Source organism: Aquarana catesbeiana, linkage group LG01 (assembly GCF_042186555.1).
Source record: "Aquarana catesbeiana isolate 2022-GZ linkage group LG01, ASM4218655v1, whole genome shotgun sequence".
Classification (NCBI taxonomy): Eukaryota; Metazoa; Chordata; class Amphibia; order Anura; family Ranidae; genus Aquarana; species Aquarana catesbeiana.
Genome location: NC_133324.1, coordinates 686,403,995 through 686,425,066, shown reverse-complemented (window position 1 = coordinate 686,425,066; position 21,072 = coordinate 686,403,995).

Genomic DNA, 21,072 nt, shown 5'->3' with positions numbered 1-21,072 from the left:
TTTTTGACAAAAGAAACCCTGGAAGCTGATTTGTTTCTGTGCAGAGCTACACCAGATTTTGCACTCTCCAGTTTTAGCAAATAGACCCCATGGACTTGTTAGATTCTCCTGCAGAAAATGTTTGATGAATATCAGACTCTTTATAAATATTGCATGTTCCTTAAAGTGAATCTATACCCATACCCCATGAATCTATACCCATATTGACAATAAAGAAAAGCTTTGAGGCATTCATGTGTTCTGCTATTAGACTTCAATAAGCATTTTGACTAATGTCTGTGTTGCTGTCTACCGAAATGGTTACATCTAAAAGAGTAAGTCAGGAGAAATCCCTATAATTTAATAATAATAACAATAATAGGAAGAATAAGAATAATTTAATAAAATAGAGTCCCTCTCCTGGATAGCAGGATAATCTGAAAGGTGGTTAACACTAACCCTTCCATTTTCTCTCTTTTTTTTAATATAAATATATATGCAAATCCAAATGGGTATAAAGACACTCACAGGTCTTGCAGTGGAGAAAAATTGTGTAGACAAACACTCCTTGTTGATGTTAGAGGTCAGAGGTCAGGGAGAATGGGCAGACTGGTTTGAGATGATAGAAAGACAACAGTAACTCAAGTAACCACTTGTTACAGCCAATGTATGCAGAATACCATCTCTGAACTCACAACACATTGAACCTTAAAGCAGATGGGCTACAGCAGCAGAAAACCACAACAGGTGCCACTCCTGTCAGCTAAGAACAGGAAAATGAGGCTACAATTCGCACAGGCTCACCAAAATTGGACCATAGTAGACTGGAAAAACATTTCCTGGTCTGATGAGTCTCGATTTCAGCTGCAACATACAGATGGTAGGGTCAGAATTTGGTGTAAACAACATGAAAGCATGGATCCATCAGGCTTGTGGGGGTGGTGTAATGGTGTGAGAGATATTTTCTTGACACACTTTGGGCCCCTTACTAGCAGTGGAGCATCATTTAAACACCACAGCCTACCTGAGTAATGTTGCTGATCATGTCCATCCCTTTATGACTACAGTGTACCCATCTTCTGATGGCTACTTCCAGCAGGAAAATGCACCATGTCACAAAGCACCAATCATCTCATCACTGGTTTCTTGAACATGGCAATGAGATCACTGTACTCCAATGGCCTCCACAGTCATTAGATCCCAATCCAATAGAGCACCTTTGGGATATGGTGGATCGGGAGTGTTGCATCATGGATGTGCAGCCGACAAATCTACAGAAACTGTGTGATGCTATCATGTCAATATGGACCAAAATCTCTGAGGAATGTTTCCAACACCTTGCTGAATCTATGCCACAGAGAATTAATGCAGTTCTGAAGGCAAAAGGGGGTCCAACCCGGTACTAGCAAGGTGTACCTAATAACGTGGCCATGAGTGTATATCCTTTGTGTGTGGCATGGTGTAAGAATGGATGCGCTTATGGTTCGAGCCTGATAACATTCAAGCTGAAATGGATCACTCACACATTACATTCAGACATAGTGATGTGTTCCTGTTTGTAAGGGGGGGTTTGCGCATAGTTGTGCACTCTGCTTATCAGCATCTGGAAATCTGTCATTTGGTGAAGAGTGTGCATTTTCAGGTCAGCAGGCAGTAGTAGTAAGTGACATAGATTGTATTCCTGGATGACGTAATTGACATTGGATTACAATGGGGGGGGTCATGAATCAAAATGATTTCTGTCTGAGTATGTTTGTTTTCTTTCAATGAACGTATTTTGTGAAGGTGACTGATGTTACCTTCACAGGTGTGTTTATTTACATTTATATTTTTGGAGATGTGTACTAAGGGGTACCAAATATACCCCTGTAATTATTCCCCTAAGAGGGGCCCAGATATCTGGGTGTCCTCTTATTGAATGTGCCTTTATTTTTTCTCCTTAAGTAACTACTAAGTTACTACAATATTTGTAACATCACTAATTAAACAGCATTGCTGACAAAAGCATCAAGATATCATCCAAAGAAAAGTTGTTACAGAAGGAATGCAGTTATGGCAGTCTCTTAATTCCTTAGGAAAGCCCAGCAAATGTACGATGAGTGTGCGTCAAACAATCATCTCAAGCAAATGTTTACAGACCAGAGTGTCAATCTTTCACAGTTGCAAACCATTCCATCTTTCTTTTGATCAGCGCTCTATTGGATTCAGGTATTTTAATAATGTTTTCAGACTGGAAAGTAGAGTAATTGTAACTATATACCAGCATGCTTATTACATAGCTTACAATCTTATGCATTAAAATGTAAACAATCTACCTACAAAATCAATTTCAGGATGTGGACAACCCAGCCACAGAAAGAGCAAATCTGCTCTGGGCCAGATTATCTGGACCCCAAAGCAAAACAGAAATCTCCCTAGAGAAATGGCTCCAATTACTATAGAAACATTAAGAGCATGGGATAAACTACTTAAAAGCATATCTTTTGCAGTATAACAGCTCTCTGATGCCCCTGACAGGTAATAATTATGTCCCGCCAGGGAAAGACAACAAACTGTATTTAAAATGGACCCTCTCAGATCATCTGAGGTTAAAAGATGTTCTGAAAGGAAAAGTCCTTTGTTCATTATCCGAACTGTGAGAGAAATATGGTACAGTACCTTGGGATGTGTGGAGATACAGGCAACTCCAACACTTTATAGAGTCTCTTCCAAAACCCTTTCGCTCGGCCAGTAGACTAAACCTATGGGAAAGACTAGTTGACCAGGGGGGAATAAATAGACAAGGGATTTCTAGTATATATAAGATGTTGATAATCCCCCTAAAAGGTGCATCCAAGTGTCCTTTGGAAAGCTGGGAAATAGAATTGAACCAGGTATTGCCCGCAACAATGAAAAGTAAAGTTCTGGATTGTATTCACTCCACTTCAATGGACACAAGGACAAAGGAAATGAATTATAAACTACTAATTGAATGGATACTATGTCCCATTAAAACTGCATAGAATGAACCCTGATATATTGCCTTTATATTGGAGGGAATGTGGGGAGGTTGGTACCCATGTACATATATGGTGGCAGTGTAATCTGATCCAGCCATATTGGGCGGAAGTATTAGATTTAATTAAGAAGATCAGCGGGATTGAAATTGGACTTGACCCCTGGCAATGCTTGTTCCATGCGATGGAGGTACCTAGGAAGAAATATAGAGCAGCAATCACTCCAATTTTGTTGAATGCAGCGAAGGCATTAATCCCGAAACAATGGAAAGCAAAGAAAATACCAATGATAAAGGATGGTTTAGGAGGTAGACAGAATAAGGCTTATGGAAGAAGTTATCAACAAAGCCTGGGGAATGCCCAGGAAAAAAACCCAAGCCTACTTACCAACCAGCTCGCAGACAACCGAATTAACCTAACAGTATGCGTTAAAAACAGGGGTTTAGTCCGCACGCATTTGCAAACGCATGCGTGAGCCACAGAGCCATGTCACGGCACCCTGGTATCTTTGGTCCTAACAATAAAATATAAGTGTCCCCACAGTGGAGGCACATGCATTCTGATGGATAAATGAGGGCAGGTGGACTGAAATAGAGCCTACCCCTTCTTAAAGGTACAGGAGCACATCAAACACCCAGCAAGTAGCACAATGGCTGCAAAGGTGTTGATGCACTGCTGGACCAATACAAACACCAACGTGATAATAAAAAAACTTACCACCGCCCTCATCTATAGCTGGCTATCGCAGTAAGTGGCATTGGAAGGCTAAAACATGTGACAACAAAGCCTGGGGAATGCCCAGAAAAAACCCAAGCCTACTTACCAACCAGCTCGCAGACAGCCGAATTAACCTGTCTAACAGTATGCGTTAAAAACAGGGGTTTAGTCCGCACGCATTTGCAAATGCATGCGTGAGCCAAGAGTGAAGAAGTTATACATTTGCAAAATGACTCTGAAATGAGATTCACTAATACTTGGAAGAGCTGGTTGGATTTTAAACAATCCCTGGTTTATGTGAGTTATAAGGGGAGTGAGGGTAGTATCTAGAGGCACCCCCTTTTTTTTTCTCTCTCTCTTCTCTTGACACAGGATAGAAATACATGATTTGAAGGGGTGATAGCGATGGTGGTAGAGAGATGAGACTCTCTCCTCCTTATAAATAAATATAAAGGGTAGGAAATAGGTCACGATTTTTAGAGAAGATTGTAATGGAGGCAGAGAGATGAGACGCTCTCCACCTCCAAAATAGATAAAAAATCCAGAAAGAAAGCGCCTCTTAAGTATCATAGGTTTATTGTAGTATTAAAAGCATATAAAAGCACTTACATGCCTCGCAAGGACCAATGCCTGTACTTGTGCTATTTAAGCTTCCTGGTTTGCTGTCCTCAATACACTTGACAAAGGAGCGCGCATGCTCGTTACGAGCTTCGCGCATGCTCAGAAACGCGTAGTGATCCCCAGCGAACCTGAACGACCCGAGTGACGTCATCACCCATGTGACCTGTTGGAACGCGGAAGTGACTCTCTCACCTCACCGCTTACACAATCGGCGTTCCCGAGCGGAGGTCCGCGGCCATCCGCCCGGCATACATCAGCCCTACACTATTGGAGTTTATGACACACACTGGGTTTAGTTCTCTATGGAAGCTGCCATTCATCAATTTTAATGTAAGTGCTTTTATATGCTTTTAATACTACAATAAACCTATGATACTTAAGAGGCGCTTTCTTTCTGGATTTTTTATGTACACATGGAGAGCTGACTTCACTCTACAGGAAGATGCCCTCGGTATCTCGGCTGCACGGATCTCCCTGGCTCCCACATCCATCCATCCACACTACGGATGATTCACATATTATAGACCCTTTTTTTCTGGACTATTCTTATGGACCATTGTTTACCCTCTCTATAAAATATTTGACCTATCATCCTATAGATAGAGAGAGAGATATATTTAGATACTTTTGTTAATGTTATTTTACTGTTATATCCACGGACTTGAGCGCTGTTACATTTTATAATTTAAAATAAATAAAAAGGGCAGGGAAAGGGCACAGATTTAAATATAAAAAGGCGTTTATTTATTATTATTTTTTTGTGATTTTAATATTATAGGTAGAAGGTAGGGGACATTATTCACCAATACACAAGTGGGCAAAGGTAAACAGATTGAGGGTGGGGGGTTTGGTTTGTTCACGGTATCCAATAACATATGTTGGTGGGGGGGAGTGAGTTTTCACTTTTTTTTTTTCTGGGGGAGAGGGGGGAGATGGTGGAATATTTTCAATTTTCAATTTTATTTTTTTATTATTTGGGACTCTTCACTTTTTCTGAGAACTTTCATTTTTATGAAAGAAGTATGTTGTGGGATAGATTCAGTGTTGTGTTTTTGTGGGTTTTTTTTTTTATGTTATGTATATTTGTCTTTGAAATGATGTGGAATGTTTTATATGTGTATAAATTCAATAAAAATAATTTAAAAACTGAAAAAAAAGAAGAAGCTACAGAAACACTCTAAACTGTTGCCATGAATCTGGCGCTCTTAAATCAAGCTGCTTTGTCAGATTAGCAGCAGCCATGTACAGTAGAGCATCATAAATGCGGCAGCGCAAATTTGTTTGTGAGGTAGTAAAGCCCTGATGGATTCCCGATAGCAGTAGTAAGTCAGCCCCATTCTATTGTGTAAGTGTTCACTTATATTAAAACCCCATTACAACATTGCATTAATAATGTATAGGGATGAGCTTCGTGTTCGAGTCGAACACATGTTCGACTCGAACATCATGTGTTCAGTCGTTCGCCGAATTACGAACGATATGGGCCGCTTACGGCAATTTTGAGTGGCGTGTCACGGCCCATAATTCACTGCGGCGTCGCAGTGCATTGCTGGCTGATGATTGGCCAAGCATGCACTATTACCCGCATGCTTGGCCAATCACAGCGCTGTGTGTACAGAGAGCTGTAATTGACCAAAGCCAAGGAGGCTTTGGCCAATTATGGCTCAGGGGGTTTAGTACATGGCCCACACTATATAAGGCCGCCTGCACGTTGGCCCTGTGTAGTGTGTTCTGGCTTGAGAGAGAGATAGACAGAGAGAGAGACAGTGTAATTTGATTTAAGTTAGATAGAGTAGGCAGGTCGAGTCAGTTAGCTGCACTTACAGTGTATTGTGTATATATATGCATCCCATGTGTTGTGTGTGTGTGTGTATATATATATTTATATATATATATATATATATATATATATATATATATATATATATATATATATATATATACTGTATTCAGTTTAGCTAGATCCTGTTCTTCTCTTCCTAATATACTGACAGGCAGGCTGTTTTTACAGTATTTACAGTTACTGTACTGTGTACCCTGCACAGTTGCACGTACAGTATAGCTACCTGCAGCCAGGTGCTCGTGTAGGCTCTTTGAAGTATTTCCAGTTACTGTACTGTGTACCCCGCACAGTTGCACCTACAGTATAGCTACCTGCAGCCAGGTGCTTGTGTAGGCTCTTGAAGTATTTCCATTTACTGTACTGTGTACCCCGCCATCCACAGTATAGCTACCTGCAGCCAGGTGCTTGTATAGGCTCTTTGAATTATTTCCAGTTACTGTACTGTTTACCCCGCACAGTTGAACCTACAGTATAGCTACCTGAAGACAAGTGCAGGTGTTATCATACTAATAATACTACAGGCAGGCAGTTGATTCTTCTAGCTGCAGTATAATCGGTATATATTTATAAATATACATCCCAGTTTTGTGCAGCTCACTGCAGGCCAATAGTATGTCTGGAAGGCCAAGAAGGAGAGGCAGACAGTCACAAGCCAATAAAAGAGGGCAAGCAGGCTCTGTGTCTAGAGGCAACAGTGCTGGTCGTGGACACGGTGCATCCTCATCAGCACGTGGCCATGGAACACGCTTGGCTTTTTTTTCGGCAGCTGGCCGCGTTGAGCCGCAACATGCGGAAGACTTGGTCGAGTGGATGACCAAGCCGTCCTCATCGTCCTCATCCTCTCTCACCCAGACTCAGGGTGCTTTGTCTGGCAAAGCAGCTGCCAACACGGCCTCTTCCCTCGGCTCAATGGCATCAGTGACTCCTTCCCTAGCCCCACCATGTCCTCCTGAGGAGTCCCTCGAACTGTTTGACCACAGTGTTGTGCACATGCTCCAGGAGGATACCCAGCGTTTTGAAGGCTCCGATGATGGTACTCAGCTAGAGGAAGGCAGTAACGTGAGCCCAGACAGAGGGGGTGCCCAAGAAAGACAGCAATCTGGCAGTCATGTTCCCCCTACTGCAGCATACTGCCAGGTTTGCTCCAGTGATGATGAGGGAGGGGATGATGAGGTCACTGACTCCACGTGGGTGCCTGATAGGAGAGAGGAGGAGGAGGAGGCACATCACAAACGAGGCAGGATGCCCTCCAGGGGCCAGTCTAAGGGCAGCACACTGACTGCATCACACCGCAGATCTCCACATGTGCAGGGTGCTGCTGTCTCTGCCCGTTATTCCAAATGTTTTTTGGTGTGGGCCTTTTTTGAGACGAGTGCATCAGATCCCACCGCTGCTATTTGCAACATATGTCTAAAGCTTATCTCGAGTGCCAAAACATCTCCCGCTTGGGCACCACATGCTTGACCAGACATATGTTGACCTGCCATGCAGTTCGTTGGCAAGCGTACCTAAAAGACCCACACCAAAAAACAAAGAGGACCTCTCCTTGCTCCTCATCAGCTGGGATCTCCAACCCCACTATACCTTCAGTCCTCTCTGAGACCTGCACTAAGAGGAATAAAGGTGTAGAATTATGTGTGCCACAGCCAAGTACTTGCGGGCAATCTACTATCGGTACACCGACGTCAGATTGTACCAGGCAAATTTTCCTGCCCCAGCTGCTGCACCGCAGAAAGAAGTTCGCTCCCAGCCATTCACATGCCCAGCGGTTGAATGCTAGCTTGGCAAAATTGCTAGCACTTCAACTGCTACCTTTTCAGTTGGTAGACTCTGCCCCCTTCTGTGAGTTTGTGGAAGGTGCGGTTCCTCAGTGGCAGGTTCCCAAACGCCACTTTTTCTCACGGAAGGTGATTCCGGCTCTCTACCGGCATGTGGAAGGCAATGTCTTGGCCTCGCTGGACAGGGTGGTCAGTGGTAAGGTGCATATTACCACTGACTCATGGTCCAGCAGGCATGGACAGGGACGTTACGTAACTTTCACGGCGCATTGGGTGACTCTGCTGGCAGCTGGGAAGGATGCAGGACAAGGTGCAGTAGTGTTGGAGGTTGTTCCGCCACCACGCTTCCAAAATGCCAGTACTGGTGATTATGACACACCTCTCTCCTCCACCCCCTCCTCTTCTTCTTTTTCCATGGCTTCTTCCTGTGCTTTGTCCTCGGAACCAGCAGTGCTCTGTAGGTGTTCAAGGGGCTACGCAAGTACACAGGCCAAAAGATGCCATGCGGTGCTTGAGCTGGTGTGCTTGGGGGACAGGAGCCACACTGGGGCAGAGATTCTGTCAGCTCTGCAGGGGCAGGTTCAGAGGTGGTTGACGCCACACCAACTTAAGGCAGGAATGGTGGTTAGCGATAATGGCACCAACCTCCTCTCCACCCTCCGACAGGGACAACTGACCCATGTGCCCTATTTGGCTCACATCCTTAACTTGGTGGTGCAGCGGTTCTTGGGCAGGTACCCGGGCTTACAGGATGTCCTGAGGCAGGCCAGGAAAGTCTGTGTGCATTTCCGACGGTCATATAATGGCAGTGCTCGGCTGGCAGACCTCCAAAAGGAATTTAACCTGCCCAAGAACCGCCTAATCTGTGAAATGCCCACCAGGTGGAACTCAACGTTGGCCATGCTGCAGCGGCTGCACACGCAGCAGAGGGCCATCAATGAGTACCTGTGCGACTTTGGCACCAGGACATGGTCAGGGGAGCTTGTTTTTTTTCCCTACGCCAGTAGACTATGATCAGGGATGCATGCATTGTCCTGTCACCATTTGAGGAGGCCACGAGGATGGTGAGCAGTGACAGTGCATGCATCAGTGACACTGTCCCCCTTGTCCACCTGTGGAATAATGGACAGGGCACTTGAGGCAGAGCAGAGGCAGGAAGAGGAGGACTTCCTTAGCTCTCAAGGCCCCCTTTATCCAGACAATTTCCCTGCGTGCCCACTGATCACACAGGAAGAGGATGAGGAGGAGGTTTGTGTCAGCATGGAGGTGGAGCCTGGCACTTAGCATCAGCAGCAGTCTTTAAGGGATCATTCACAGTCCCAATAAACCCATGGACTTGTACGTGGCTGGGAGGAGGTGGCTATGGATCATGTCGTCCTTAGTGATGCAGAGGACTCCGGACCGCATGCCTCAGCAAACCTACGTTGCATGGCCTCCCTAATCCTGCAAAGCCTGCGGAAGGATCCTCGTATTCGTGGTATCAAGGAGATGGATCAATACTGGCTGGCAACCCTCCTTGATCCACATTACAAGGGTAAGGTTGCGGACCTTATCTTGCCATCGCAGAGGGAGCAGAGGATGAAACATCTTCGGGAGACCTTGCAGAAAGGTCTGTGCAACGCATTCCCAGAGACTGGGAGGTTACAAATTTCTGTGCTGAGGCTTTGGTCAGTCAAAGAAGGAGCGGTGGAGAAGGTGGCCGTCTGACCGATGCATTCAGACAAATTTTTTGTCCGCAGCCCCAAGGTATGATTGGTTCCAGCAACCATCGCCAGCATCTGTTTTACATGGTGCAGGAATACCTAGGGGCAAGATCTGACTTGGACACCTTTCCCACCGAAAATCCTCTGGGTTACTGGGTCTTGAGGATGGATCACTGGCCAGAGCTTGCACAGTATGCAATTGAGCTACTGGCCTGTCCTGCATCCAGCGTTCTTTCGGAACGCACATTCAGTGCTGCTGGAGGCTTTGTAACCGATCACAGGGTGCGTCTGTCCACTGACTTGGTCGATCGACTGACCTTCATAAAAATGAATCAGTCTTGGATCACCACCAGCTACCAAGCACCTAATGCTGATGTAACCAAATAATTTTTTTTTAAATGTCATATCCCTTCAAGACTGCCTATGCTGATGCTGAGTGACTCTCCTGTTATGCTGAGTGATTATCCTCTTCCTCCTCAATGATCATGCTGATAGCTTGTAAGAACATTTTTGGTTCTAGGCGCCGCCACCTGTGGCTAAGGCCCAATTTTTTAGCCCCTGTTTAACAGGGTCGTGTAATTACAATTTTTGATGCAATACTTTGCAGCAGGGCTCGTTCCTGTGCTCCAACTAGTGTATCTGTGAGGGGTTGCAGTGTTGTGGCATCAGCACCAGTGCCTAAGGCCCAATTTTTCAGCCCCTGTTTAACAGGGGCGTGTAATTACAATTTTTGATGCAATACTTTGCAGCAAGGCTCGTTCCTGCGCTCCAACTAAAGTATCTGTGAGGGGTTGCAGTGTTGTGGCACCAGCACCAGTGCCTAAGGCCCAATTTTTCTGCCCCTGTTCAACAGGGACATGTAATTACAATTCTTGATCTAATATTTCACAGCAGGGCCCGTTCCAGCGCCCATCAAGAGTAACTGTGAGGACTTACAGTGTTGTGGCACCAGCACCACCACCACCAAAGGCCCAATTTTTCTGCCCCTGTTCAACAGGTGCATGTAATTACAATTCTTGATCTAATATTTCACAACAGGGCCCTGTGAGGGCTTACAGTGTTGTGGCAACACCAACACCTAAGGCCCCAATTTCTGCAGAGTATATAGGGCAGGCCCCTATTTTCAAACATCCAACTTACAAACGACTCCTACTTGCAAACGGAAGGGGACAACAGGAAGTGAGATGAAATCTACCCCTAGGAAGAGAAATTCTCTCCTGAGTTAATATGGGAAAAACGTTTCTCCTTTCCACTGATGCTTTATCACTAATCCTTGTTTCACTAAAAACCCCACATTTTCTAAAAACATTTGTCATTGGGACAGAAAGTGAGGTGAAATCTTCTGATGAGGAGCACAGACAGCAAAACAAATGTCACAGGGGTGATAACCCTTCCCTATGTTTTCCAAAAAGCTTAAAAATAGATTTTTTTGGCTGGAGCTACACTTTAAAAATGTACCAGTTCAAAATTACAAACAGATTCTACTTAACAACAAACCTACAGTCCCTGTCTTGTTTGCACCGCCTGTATACTGCTGTTCAGAGTATATAGGGCCTGGTGGCCCCATGCCTTTCCTTTTTTTATTTGAGTGCGGGGTTCCCCTTAATATCCATACAAGACCCAAAGGGCCTGGTAATGGACTGGGGGGTACCCATGCCATTTGTCTCACTGATTTTCATCCATATTGCCAGGACCCGACATTACAAGCAGTTTTAAATGACTTTTATTCCTTTAAAAAATGTCATTTTGTGCAGGGACTGTTCTAAGCATGGGAAACACGCGCCACTTTACAGGCATACTATAGACACCCCCCAGGTACAATATTTAAAGGAATATTTCACTTTTTTTTCACTTTAAGCATCAATAAAATCACTGCTCCCGAAAAAACGGCCGTTTTTAAAACTTTTTTTTGCATTGATACATGTCCCCTGGGGCAGGACCCAGGTCCCCAAACCCTTTTTAGGACACTACCATGCAAATTAGCCTTTAAAATTAGCACTTTTGATTTTGAAGGTTCGAGTCCCATAGACGTCAATGGGGTGCTAACGTTCGTGCAAATTTTTGGTCCGTTCGCAGGTTCTGGTGGGGTGATCGGCTCATCCCTAATAATGTACAGTATCTCAAATTGGCTGCACAGTTGGAAAGATATACTGTACGTATATTTTTAATGACTAACATGCAATTTGGTAGGTTTTTGTGTTTTGGAACAATATGTTTACATCTTATTATGTAAGTGGCATGTTCATTTTTATTAAAATATTATTGGAACATTATGCTATTATTATTTGATCAAAAGTGTCTTTGTAATATAATTTTTTTTTATACGAAATTGAAAACTTAATTAAGTGCTAATCTAGACCCTGAATCTTTTCAGTGAAACCAATCAACAATATGCAGAAAACAGAAAAACAAATAAAACAAATAAGAATTATTTTTTGATCCCCACTGTTTCCATCTATCAATCACAATATAATACACATATTGGCAATCACTACAATGCACTGTCTTTAATGTTTGTATTAAAACCCATTATATTACAATATATTCAAGGAATGTATTACAAAAACTTTGCGTAGATCTATATTGCATTTTTTGTCACCTAATCAGATACACTTGTAAATATAGGCAACCAAACCTGAAGTAAAATGCTGACTATCAAAGCAACACATCTGTTCATAAAACCAAATCTTGTTACTTACTTAAGAGCTTGTGAGTGTTATGTCTGTGGCAATATCTAGAATTATCTTAAATTCTATTGACTGAGGCCATACTTTTTCAGAAAAAAATGTAATGTAATATAAATCTAATAAACGCAAACAAATTGGTTTTTGCAAGAAAAGCAACCACTCAAAGGCTTAAGGCTTCTTAGCTGTACCATTCAGATTATGCCCTCATGCCCCTATCTAATCTATAAGGAGATGCAAAAGATGATAATACAATATGAATGATAAAAAGTGTATATTTATATTTAATGTATTTCCAATATCTACTGACCCAGTACAAAATGTATGTAATCCTCTAGATTTAGCAATAACAATGCATGATGCACAATCTTAGGTAGTTAACCTACCTGTATATAGTTAACACAAAACTGCACTCATTCATTTGTGATTGTGTGCAAAAAAGGAAAACATGCACTCATTACAGTTCTGAAGAACCCCTTAGGATTAAAGTGGTTGTAAACCCTGACAGATCACTTTTTGCTACAGGTAAGCCTATAATAAGGCTTACCTGTAGCTACTTAGGATATCTCTTAAATCTGCATGTCATTGGCACATGCGCACTGAAGGAAACTGAAGCAACGGCACGTACGTGCCGTTGCTTCAGTTAGACCGTGCCATTACCGGCGGCTCCCGCGAGCATGCGCGGGAGTGATGTCATCGTGGCTCCGGCCAATCACAGCGCTGGAGCCGCAATACCCGTAAGTAAAGCCTGGGAGTAATGTCGTCAACCGGTGCTGTGTACGGGCATCACAGCGAGGGCTTCGATCTCAGGTGAGTATTACCTATGCAAACTAGCTCATTATGCCTTTGTCTTGCAGGTGTTAGTTTTTTTTTTTTTACATTGGGTTTAAAATCACTTTAAAGCCCTAGTCCATTTCAGGAGGACAAAAACATTTTTATTCACCAAATTCTATTTAAAGGCAAAGTTTACTTTTTTTTCTAAAGTCCAGCTCCCCTATGTACCAATAAACCATTAACTACTTGCCAACCGGCCCATAGCCGAATGACGGCTACAGGGCAGTTGCATAACTCTGGGAGGGCATACAGTGACATCCTCCCAGAATCCCATTCTCGCGCGCCCCCTGGCATGGTCACGGTAAATGTCAGCTGATAGCGGCCATTTACCACGTGATCGCTCCGTCAAATGATGGAGCGATCACTTGTAAACAAACTGGCGTCATGTCATGACGCCGGTTCCTCTCTCCCCTCTGTGTACCGATCGGTACAGTGTGAGAGGAGAGGGGGAGAGATCAGATGGCAGCAGTGCTATGGGCTGGATCTGTAGTGCCCACAACGCTGCTCTGTGATAATTGCAGTCACATCCAGCCATCCATCCATCCATGCTCAGCCATCCCTCCATATTCAGCAATACTCTGCAATACCCCGCAATACTCTGCAATACCCAGCAATATCCCGCAATACTCTGCAATACTCTGCACTACTCTGCAATACTCTGCAATACCCCGCAATACCCTGCAATACTCTGCAATACTCTGCAATACCCAGCAACACCCTGCAATACTCTGCAATACCCTGCCATACTCTACCATACCCTGCAATACTCTGCCATACCCAGCAATACTCTGCCATACCCAGCAATACTCTGCAATACCCTGCAATACCCCGCAATACCCTGTAATACCCTGCAATACCCTGCAATACCCTGCAATACCCTGCAATTCCCCGCAATACCCTTCAATACTCTGAAATACCCTACAATACCCTGCCATACTCTGCCATACCCTGCCATACTCTGCCATACCCTGCAATACTCTGCCATACCCTGCAATACTTTGCAATACCCTGCCATACCCTGCAATACTCTGCAATACCCCGCAATACCCTACCATACTCTGCAATACCCTGCCATACTCTGCCATACTCTGCAATACCCTGCTATACTCTGCAATACCCTGCTATACTCTGCAATACCCTGCTATACTCTGCAATACCCAGCCATACTCTGCAATACCCAGCCATACTTTGCAAAACCCAGCCATACCCAGCCATACTCTGCAATACCCAGCCATACTCTGCAATACTCGGTGATACCCAGCCATACTCTGCCATACCCAGCCATACCCAGTCATACTTGGTGATACCCTGCAATACCCTGCCATACCCAGCCATACCCAGCCATGCTCAGCCATGCTCGGCCATACTCTGCCATGCTCAGCCATAATCGGCTGTACTCGGCCTCTGTATGTGGCCAAGCTGTAGAAGTCTCACACATGTGGTATCGCCGTACTCAGGAGGAGTAGGAGAATCTATTTTGGGGTGTCATTTTTGGTATGTACATGCTATGTGTTAGATATATTGTATAAATGGACAACTTTGTGTTAAAAAAAAATGCGTTTTAACCACTTCCCGCCCGCCGTCATATGAACGTCTTTGACTTTGTGTGGGGATATCTGAATGATGCCTGCAGCTACAGGCATCATTCAGATATCAGCTTATTAGCTTATTCCCTACACCATAAGAACGATCATAGTGGCTGTTCCGCTGCTTGATTGTTCTTATGGGAGGCGAGAGGGGACGTCCCCCTCTCCCGCCGCTCTCCAGTGCTTCTACCGACTCACCGCTACGATCGAAGCCAGGATGCTTTTTTTTTTATTTCAGGCTTCCCAGCCTAGAGGTGAGATGTGGGGTCTTATTGACAACATATCTCACTGTAAAGAGGACCTGTCATGCCATATTCCTATTATAAGGGATGTTTACATTCCTTGTAATAGGAAAAAAAGTGATCAAAAATAAATAAAGGAAAATGAACAATAAAAAAAAAAATTTTGAAAGTGCCCCTGTCCCTGTGTGCTCGCATGCAGAAGCGAACGCATACTTAAGTGCCACCCACATATGAAAACGGTGTTCAAACCACACATGTGAGGTATCACTACGAACGTTAGAGTGAGAGCATTAAATTTGGCCCTAGACCTCCTCTGTAACTCAAAACATGTAACCAGTAAATAATTTTATAGCGTCGCCTATGGGGATTTTTGTGCAATTTTGAAGGGTGACATGTTAGGTATCTATTTACTTGGCGTAACTTCATCTTTCACATTATGCAAAAATATTGGGCTAACTTTTTTTTTAAAGCACAAAACTGTTTTTTTTTTCCAAAAAAAGCGTTAGAAAAATTGCTGCGCAAATACCGTGCGAGATAAAAAGTTGCAACGACCGCCATTGTAATCTCTAGGGACTTTGCTAAAAAAAACATATATATTGTTTTGGGGTTCTATGTAATTTTCTAGCAAATAAATTATGATTTTTACATGTAGGAGAGAAATGTCAGAATTGGCCTAGGTGCTCCAGAACGCCTGAAGGTGCTCCCTGCCTCTGTATGTGGCCACGCTGTGTAAAAGTCTCAAACATGTGGTATTGCCATACTCAGGAGTAAAAGCAGAATGTGTTTTGGGGTGTAATTTGTGGTATGCATAGTGTGAGAAATAACCTGCTAATATGACAATTTTGTGAAAAAAAAATCTTGATTTTGCAAAGAACTGTGGGAAAAAATGACAACTTCAAAAAACTCACCATGCATCTTTCTAAATACCTTGGGATGTCTTCATTCCAAAAAGGGGTCATTTAGGGGGCATTTGTAATTTTCTGGCATGTTAGGGTCTCAAGAATTTAGATAGGCCGTCAGTACTTCAGGTGTGATCAATTTTCAGATATTAGCACCATAGCTTGTGGACTCTATAACTTTCACAAAGATCAAATAATATACACCAATTTGTACTTATTTTTACCAAAGATATGTAGCAGTATAAATTTTGGCCAAAATATATGAAGAAAAATTACTAATTTGCTAAATTTTATAACAGAAACAAAGAAAAATTCATTTTTTTACAGAATTTTCAGTCTTTTTTCTTTTATAGCGCAAAAAAAAAAAAACGATGATTAAATACCACCAAAAGAAAGCTCTATTTGTGTGAAAAAAAGGACAAAAATTTCATATGGGTACAGTGTTGTATGACTGAGTAATTGTCATTCAAAATGTGAGAGCACCGAAAGCTGAAAATTGGTCTGGTTAGGAAGAGGGTTTAAGTACCCAGTGGTCAAGTGGTTAATGTACCTTGGGTGCAGAAAAATACACGCTTTCTTTGATTTTTTTTTTTTTCAAAATATTTTTATTGAAAATGTTGATGGTACAAATATGAAATGATGTACATAACTGGCAGTATTCATTATCAATAAATTGCATAACATAACTTGTGGTAACACAGATACACCGGAAACAGGGTGCGTGGCTGCAGGTTTAGAACTATATAACTTCAATCGTAAGTAACGTCATAAACTTAGGAAGGATATACACTACCATTAATATTGAGTAGGTGAAGGGAGGAAAGGTAGGAGATAGTAGTAGGCGGATGGTAGGAAGGTAAGGGGGAAGGTAGGGAGAGGGGGAAGGAGGTGGGAAATGGAGGAGGGGAAGGAGGAGAGAAGGAGGAGAGGAGGAGAGGAGAAAGAAAAAGAGAGATGGAGAGAGAGAGATGAAGGAGAGCAAAGGAGAGCAACGGAGAGCAAAGGACAGAACACCTGGTATTATTTCCCTATAGTACATGACCAATGGTTTAAAGTCGATTCTTTTCATACCAATGAGCCCGGGGGAGCCACAACTCATGCAGCCTGGAGTATGAGGGTTTACCTCGGGAAAGTAGTGATTCGTAAGTGTAGTGATTTTGTACTAATGCTATAACTTCTGCACTGCATGGGATTTCTGTTGTTTTTCATCTTCTGGTAATGACGAGTTTGGTTGCTAGTAATACATGAGTAGAGATGAGTCTGAGCTTTGGAGGAATCAATTCTATGGTTAGATTCAGGATGCTAAGTTGAGGAGTTAGGATGATGGGATACTGCAGTACATTTTGCAAAATATTTTCAATCTCTGACCATAGTTTCCTTATAGAAGGGCATGCCCACATAATGTGTAAGAGGGTACCTGTGTGAGTGCACTCCCTCCAACAAAAGGGAGTTGAAAGTGGTTGGAATTTTGCCAGCCGTTGAGGCATCAGGTACCATCTCATCATTGTTTTTTGTGTTAATTACCAGACGGAGGAACAGTTAGTAGCTTTGTATACTGTTTTTATGGCTGTTTGCCATTGCTGGTCAGTAAACTGGGTCTGTAGATCATGTTCCCAATCATTAATGGGTTTAGATTTGTGAAATACAGCCTTTTCTTGTAGTGTAGAGTAGAAGAGGGAAATTCCTTTGGCATTTGTGTTGTCTGTGAAAAGGAAATTCCATATTTTAATAGGAAGTGCATTTTCCAAAGTGGGATGTGCTGCTAGACATTTTTGAAGCCTGTAGTAGGTGAAGTAGTCTTTAGCGGGTGCATTATATTCTCTCTGCATTTGGGAGAAGGATTTGCCTAATACTTTGGGTCGGAGTGCTGCTATGTGGGTTGCCTGATCAGATAGCCAGGTGGGTACGGTCAGGTCTGGAGACAGAAATGGAAGCACAGTCAAGGGTATTTGGATGGTCTTGGTGAGCAGGTGTGACCATTTGATGTCGTGTAGGGTTTTCCATGCTTTGAAGGAAGCTCGAATGGTTGTGGAGTAGTGGTTTAAATATGATTGTCCAGAGATAGTGCTAAATAACCAATCTTTAAGATTATTTCCTGGTGTCAGGCTGTTTTCTATGTCGCCCCAGAGTGTGGTAGGTTTGGTGGACAATCAGTCTTTTAATTGGGAGAGTATAGTAGCTAGATAATAGTCTTTCAGGTCGATGTATCCCATTCCCCCTGTAGATCTATGTTTGATGAGTTTGGCATGATTGCTCCTGGGTTTCTTCCCTTGCCACACATAGGGACTTATTATGGATTGGAGTTAGTGTATGTAGGAATGAGAAAGCGGTAGTGGTAATGTTCTAAATATGTACAGTAGTTTGGGCAGGACTAGCATTTTAAATGCTGCCAGACGCCCTGACCAGGAGAATTCATGTTAGGATAGTTTGGTTGTTTCTCTTAGAAGCATTTGTTTGGCTTCTACATAGTTAGCGGCGAATAGACCTTTCGTGGATTTAGTAAGGGTGATACCTAGGTCTAGTATGTAGGATTTGTTTTCCTTTACCTTATAGTACGATATGGTACCAAACCTGTGCAACAATTGAATTGACACATCGTCGGCGAACATGTTGATTTTGTGTTCAATAGATCCAATTTTGAAGCCTGTGATTGCCGGGTTTGTTCTTATGTGCTCTGCGAGAGGATCCATCATGAGATTAAAGATATGTGGCGAAAGTGGGCATCCTTGCCAGGTACCATTAGTGATTTTGAACACTTTGGAAAGCATTTCAGAAGTGTAGACTTGAGCAGTAGGGGTTGAGTATAAGGCTTGTATGGCCGACAGAATATTTCCCTGAAATCCAAACTTGCAAAGGGTCGCCTTGAGACAGGGCCAGTGAACCCTGTCGAACCCCTTCTCTGCATCCAAGGAGAGGAGCAGAGAAGGCGTCCGAGATGTCTCAGCTGTGTGTATCAAGTTTATAATTCTATGTGTAGCATCGAATGTTTGTCTTCCTATCGCAAATCCTGATTTATCTCTATTAATCAACATGGGCATTAAATTTAGTAATCTTGTGGCTATAAGTTTTGCATATATTTTTGTATCTAGATTGAGGAGTGATATGGGCCGAAAATTTTGTGGAGAAGTGGGTTCTTTCCCTGGCTTCGGCAATGTGATAATCAATGCATTTAACATTTCCTGTCGGAGAGAGGAGGAAGAGGCAGTGTCATTGCATACCCTTGACAAAAAGGGTGATAGTACGTATCTAAACTGTTTGTAATACTTGCCCATGAGGTCATCTGGGCCAGGTGATTTGTTAGCCGGAAGGGCAGCTATGATTGTCAAGATTTCTTGTGTTGTGAATGGAGCATTTAATTTAGTGAGTTGTTCTTGTGTTAGTTTGGGGATGTCAATTTCTTGTAGGAATGCTTCTATTGCTTTCTTTGATTTTGAGAACAAGGCCTTACCTTAGCCCTTGATGCATTTCTTAGAAAGCTTCATCACTTGCTGGCATGTAGATTTGGGATGGAGAAACCAGTAAGACGCAGGAAGGAATTCACCAGCTGACCTCAGTAGCACACACCCATCCCTGCATCCCTGGCATCTCTACATGCTTGCATTTGCCTGGCTTCCCCAGGGTCTCTTCATATGGGCTCAGGCTGCATGCTAAACTCCCTGGGGCTTCATGCAGCCCTGATGTAGTGCAAGGGCCTGCCTGCTAAGGCCTACCTGATTGGATACAGAGTGATTGGATAGATGGTGTGTCCTCCTATTATATAGTTTTGGCAAATCTAAGGAAATTGTATAGAGATTGTACAATCAGATTGTATAGTGTATAGCCACATTTATACACCTAAAATTACCTAGGGCTTTCAGTGTCATTAATTGTTAATGGCACACCAAACACAGAAGCAAACATATTTTGCCAAATGAAAAAACGGGTGATAAATGTAGCAAAATGCACACTAAAAACGCGCAACTCACACCATGCCAAAATGTCCCATGAGCTACTTTGCCACATGTAGCACAGCCCGTTGAAATTAACAGTCTGCTCTATGTGTGTCACTGGAAAAATGAGCCAAAAAACAAGCGCTTCCACTACTCTAGGTGTGAATGAGCCCTAAAAGGGAAAATGGTGCATTTACACAAGAACAATGAGGCTCCATTCACATCGGTGTGTTTCCAAATGCATGGCAAACTGCACAGAAAATGTGGGCTTTTCCATGCGTTTTAGAAATGCTGCAAATGTGCATTGCGTTTGTGTTGCCATTACATGTTAAAGGCCCCCAATGTGCTGTAAACGCACCAAAAACTGCGGTAACTTCACTCCAAAAAACATTCTGGAACTTCTTTGGGGCGATTGTGGTGCGTAGGTGGTTCAAGTGAGTGGGCTGCCCATTGCATGACGAGTGAAATGCTCCAAAACACCCAAAAAAATACATGTGGGAATGTGAGTTTTTACTACGTGAAGATGTGAAAGAGGCCTGACAAAGAGATGACCTATAGGAAATGAATGCTGAGAGATGATCTACAGGAAGTGATGGACTCTAAAAATCATTAAAAAAATACAAATAAACTGACAAGATTTTAAACCTCTTGTGGATAGGGTAAGTGAGAGAAAGCCACATTGGGATGACTGGGCCAGAAATGGCATTGGGAAATGGTTATTTTTATTATGAAAAGGTAAACTTATCCTTTAGTGTATTTTAATGTTTTTACAGTCACCCTGGAGTATAGTTGTATATTTAATTCAGGTTCATCTGGCTTCTACTTAAATTCGATTCGAATTCAAAAACAAATTTGATTCGAAAACAAATTTGAATCGAATTCGAAAAAAATAGAAGACGATTTTCTAAAAAATACAATAACATAGAATATAAAATAATAAAGCAATAATTTATATATATATATATATATATATATATATATATATATATATATATATATATATATATATATATTTTTTTTTTATTATTCTGTTCTATTGTTTTTCTATGCTTTTCTTTTCTATTATTTTCTATTCTATAAGTCTTTTCTATTCAAATTTGAATTCATTCTATACTAAATTCGAATTTTGGAACATGGCTTCTGAAGTTCGAATTTCATATGGAATGAATTTGAATTTGAATAGAAAAGATTAGAATAGAAAATAATAGACTAGAAAAACAATAGAACAGAACAGAATATAATATAATAAAATTGTTTTTCT